Below are 5,215 nucleotides of genomic sequence, written 5' to 3'. Positions count from 1 at the left end.
CTTCACAAATTTTCAGCTCAAATGGAAGAGCTTAGGTAGCATTTGCTTTGCAACTTACCACACTGGACAAAAATATGAATGTTGAAGCTAGACTCAAATGAATGAATGAATGAATGGATTGATCTGAAATTTGAAGGAGGATTATAATTTGGGCATGTGAAGCCACTTTAAAATTTTCATACCATATGGATACATAAAAATGGTACTTCCTTCACAATGCTCTCCACTGAACAGAAAATTGGGAAAAATGCTGAGGGAAATTGGCTAGAATAAATGAGCTAAAATTTGGTGGAGGGAGGTTCTATGGGAAGGGTCATGTCGTGGTAAATTTTCAGCAATTATAAATTAACATAAAATATAGTTGCTTCACAAACTGAAAATATCACTAGAAACAAAGATTGGATGATGAGCTCACATGTATCATTAGATGGGGCTCAAATTTCGTGGAGAGCTATGATTTGGGAATATAGAAGATGTGGCAAAAATTCATCTCATTAGGATATGCCTATCCAATACTTCCTTCACAACAGTTCGAGCTGAACAAAATCTTTGGAAATTTACCGAGGAAGATTTACCAGGAAAATGGAGTTGAATATTGTCATGAGGCAATGATTTGGATAGTAAAGAATGCCCAATTTTTTGGAGAATTTTGGGAATGACAGAAATATAGGTTGCTTCACAACCTAGGATAAAAATTGACACATGAACATGACACATAGGCAAAACTGATGAGGTGGCGCCTAGTCATAACAATCCACCACAATTTACAAGGTTATGACCATCTATATTGGTCGTGATCAGCTGGAAATAAAGCAGCGGACCAGTGTTGTCTGCTTCATGACCATTTTGTGTAAGGAAATTACGACCTTTCTGACCAAAATGGTTATTATAGTTTAGGGTTTGGAGCCTCCCAAATAGCTTTTGACCAATTGGTCTCAAATGGTCGTAGATTTATGACCAATTCTTCCAGGGTCACTGACAGAAGGTCACAAGTTGACATATTTCTTGTAGTGGGTGGCGGCGTTGGCGGCAGGCGATGGAGAACGACTGGGAGCACTGCCGACGAGCGCCGTCTGAGTGACGCAAGGGGTGAGAGCAGCATGACGCTCAGCACGGGCTCGACGAGCGTCAGCCATGGAAGCGATGGAGCGGCGGCGAGTCGATCGGCGGAAGAGAGGCTCCGACACAGCCTTACCTGGCGCGCCAAATGTCAGATTCGGGGTTCCGCAGACCCTTGAGAGGTTGAACACTGGGGTGTGTGCGAAGAACTCGTCCTCCCTAGAATGCCCGCTCAACGATTCCAAGGCCTAGCTCGACGGACCCAACGGACAAGAGACACAACAACTTATCCTGGTATGGGCCATCTTGCGGTGTAATACCCTACTCCAGCTTTGTGGTGGATTGCCTCGAGGGGCTGAGGATGAACTAGTAGAGTGGTAGAACAGCCTCGGGAGGTGAGGTGTTCTTGAGCTCGATGAGCTAGTGGATGGTCAGGGTGGAATAGACCCCCCCCTCTATGGTGGTGGCTAAGTCCTATTTATAGTGTCATTGGTCATCTTCACAAATATAGGCGGCAAGGGATCCCACAATGGCCAAATTCAAAGGGAGACAATTAGTACAAGTTATCCTGACAAAAGTGGTCTTTGCCTGCAAAAGCCTCTAGTGGTGACGCTACGGTGGGCTCCGCGATGACATCTGTTCTGCTGTCCTGGTGGTCTTGGTCTTGTTGCACCGATATGAAAACATTTGCTTGATTCATCGGGACTCTGCGCCTGCGCTCGCCTCTTTGGCACCAAAGAGGAAACTGGTACACTGTGCCCGCTGGCGCCCGCCTGGCCTTGGTTGTCATGGCTCACGTCATGTGAGCCTCGCGAGGTGCACCTTGCTTAGATATCTCCGCTCCTCGGGAGCCAGCCTGGTGAGGCCGCCCCCAGGGAGGTCTTGGTGTCGTCAGCCTCGCAAGGCTTGGCCCCTCGTGAGGGTCTTGGGTTGTTGTTGATGGAGCCATGTCGTGGGCCGCAAGCAGGCAAGTCTGGGTACCCCCGTTCCCAGGATGCCGACAAGCAATGACTCCTACTCCACTAGGTCCGCGTCTGGCGTGATCGCCCTGCCGGCGGTGAGCTGCTCCTCCGCCTGTAAGTGCTCTTAGAGGAGTTGGGGGTTGTAGGTGGTGTCGGTCTATGCCTCCCGGAACTGCTCCTCTTGCTACTCCCACACCATGTCCATGTAATAAGCACGGGCCTTGCCGATGGTCATGGTGCAATGCACCGGCGAGAGTGACGCGGAGAAGGAGGGTGGCGCCAGCTCGTTATCGGTCGCGTCCTCCATTGGGACGTCGTCGTCCTCCGGCTTCCTGCCGGCCCACCGACAACAGCAGTGGCGGCCATCTACTTCTTACGGTCCGGCATCAGCTCATCCCACGGAGCTTTGGTGAGGGAGGAATCCATTGTAGGAGTGGTGCGGAGAGGGATCGGAGGTGGATGACTGCAGCTATGGCCGGGGTAGCACTTTATATAGCAATGGTGGACAGCAGAGGGACGGACGGGTGGCACCGGAGTAGACGCCTCAGCAACCGCGTGTCATTAACATGGGCAGCAGACGGATGGATGGGCAATCGTCGTCTCATTTAAACGTGCAGTAGTCGCCTGCATCGGGAAGCGGCGTGGATGCGCTCTCGCATCCGGGGTGCCGCTTTAATTCCGGCGCCAGTGAGTGATCGCATCTGGCCAGGCATGAATGCGAGCACAGACGCTCTGGAGCGGCGCTGACCGTTTCGAGCTGGAAGCGCGCCACAGGCGAGGGAGGGGGTTTGGGTGGGCCAAGGCGATCAGAACCGAGTGTGGGTGTTGTCTGGACGCGAGCAAGCCCTTCGGTTTGTCTCCGGTTTACGGGAGAATGTACGCCCAGACCGCGCCACGAACCAATATAGACCCGTGTTGGATGACTTCCACGCTTCGGACAACACAGTCTGGACAGTTTGAGGGTCGGTGTTAGACATGCCCTTACTTCTATGTCTTTATCTGTGTATGCAATGTATATTTACCTGGTATGTTTTGCGTGCCGGTTCAAAATGGATAGACTTGGCGGTAGCCTGATGGTGGAAGCAGGTGGACTCCTGGCATGCCTCTCCATCTGACAAGAGGGCATATACAGTTACGTGAATTTGTTTATGAGAATTAGATCTTAGAATCCACGGTAGCATGGTATTAACACACTGGATTTTAGTAAGTGTAAAAATGACATTGCTTTATCAGGTGGCATAGTTCCTCCAAGCCAAGGCCATGAGATGGCATTGGAATAATCGATGGACTGCAAATTGGATGGAGATATACGAATCTGGTCGTATCTAGGTTAGTAACAAAGAAACACGGTCATGATTTTGACAATTTCATGACGTCTCATCTACCGTGTCAAATCTGAACGGTTGGTTAGATTGCATCATATCTATTCTTTTTTTTCCCTGATTGAGATCCAAGTTCTATTTATCAATTGAAACGTCCAAGGGATTTATTAATATATCGTAACCGTAGTAATTCAGGCCCGCTAAAATCACTGGTTTCTATTTCTTGTTTTCACTGATTAACGTTTTAATATGTAGGGAGTTCGTTATTAGTATTAGATAGATATAAAAATAGATAGATAAATAGATATAGATATAGATAGATAGAGATAGAGATATATAGATAGATAGATAGATAGATAGAGATAGAGATAGAGATGGAGATAGATAGACAAATAAATAGGCTTATCTACATATCCGTTACCATCAATTTGATACAAGAAATGGATGCACCTAGCTATATTTAGTTAAAAGTATCCTTTACCATCAATTTGATACTACAAGGACCACACATGTGCCTACATTAGTTAAAAGTATCCTTTACCATCAAGAGTTTGAAATCAACTACTCCATTGCCAATAATTAATAGGTTGCATCAACATACATTGCCAACAATTTGATACAAGATCTAGATGTGCAAACATTAAATTATAACATATCCAAGTCATATATCTCCCACTTAATTAAAAGAGTCCAATTAAGCGATCGGTGAGCGAATGGAGTCTAAAAACTTGCACTATGGCCACTATATATACAGACTGAGTGGCGCAGAAGTCCTGCATAAACACATACCAATAGTGCTACACAACATAGAACATGACCAACGCAAAAGTAGCTGGAGTGTTATGCTTCCTAGTCCTTGTGGCTCTCTCTTCTTGTTCGCTCCATGCACGAGAGGCCAACCAGGTAGATCACTGCCTCCTTGATAAAAAAAGGTGATGCGAGACTGTTGGCATCATATCGAAAAGAAACTTGGTGACCAGTACCCGCCACTCCATAGCGCATGTTGCAATACAATAAGAGATGCAAAAGACATCCACTGCGTTTGTGATCGGTTCACCGCTCACGAACTGACTTTGCTCAGTCTAGCCAAGTTTGCCATGGCTACACATGTATGCGGCAATGGCTTGCACACACACACTCATTGTGCAGGTTGGTATATTGTCATATTTGAGCGCGCGCGCGCACACACACACACTCAAACACATAGAAATATATATATTTACACTTTATATAATTTCCCATGTTCATCATTATGATATGAAGAATGAAATTTGGCAGGTTATCGTGTTTCGGAAATAACGCTACCACCTCCAGCCGCGGCGTGTACCTAGGCCTTAAGTGTAAGACCATTTTTATAATGGAGAAATAATTAAATGAAGCAAAGAATGTTGTCAGATGAATGGCATTTGCTGTGTATTTGACCTTTTTGTGTGTATTAAAAAAATTGGGCATAGCCTCGTCACTTGTTGTTTGCATTGGTATGATAACTGGTTCTCATTGATTCATAGGATTTTAACAGACATAGAAATAGAAAAAAAAAATAGGCTTCCAATATGCGAAGGAATGTCCTCGTTGATCTTACATGATCAAGAAACAAAGAAATCCATCTAGAAAATATAGAAATCGGGACAAAAAATGGGTACACCAGATCCCGACTCTACAGAAATGAACATTAAATGGTACGTATAGACATTACATAGAGGTTAATCACTATTACTGTCTAGGAACATTTACTAGATATTCACGGCTATGGGAGCACATAAGGGGAAATAAGGTGACACCGAATGTCCAAAGAAAGAAGAAGAAAAAGACTTAAACAAAAACACATAAGACATTAAGATTACATACAAGCAACATCACATTTTACTGCGA

The 5,215-nt window shown here is 45.5% G+C and overlaps 1 long non-coding RNA gene across 1 annotated transcript; it reads left to right on the top strand.

The window, feature by feature from the left end:
* The first annotated feature begins 4,137 nt into the window (after positions 1-4,137).
* Positions 4,138-4,807, top strand: LOC119328428. Its single transcript, XR_005158962.1, has 2 exons — positions 4,138-4,246; positions 4,622-4,807. It is a non-coding gene; the product is annotated as an uncharacterized LOC119328428 (long non-coding RNA).
* Positions 4,808-5,215: the final 408 nt, after the last annotated feature.

Source organism: Triticum dicoccoides, chromosome 7A, assembly GCF_002162155.2.
Source record: "Triticum dicoccoides isolate Atlit2015 ecotype Zavitan chromosome 7A, WEW_v2.0, whole genome shotgun sequence".
In the NCBI taxonomy this organism is placed as follows: Eukaryota; Viridiplantae; Streptophyta; class Magnoliopsida; order Poales; family Poaceae; genus Triticum; species Triticum dicoccoides.
The sequence above is the reverse complement of the archived record's forward strand: the minus strand, read 5'-3'. Positions and strand labels throughout refer to the sequence as shown.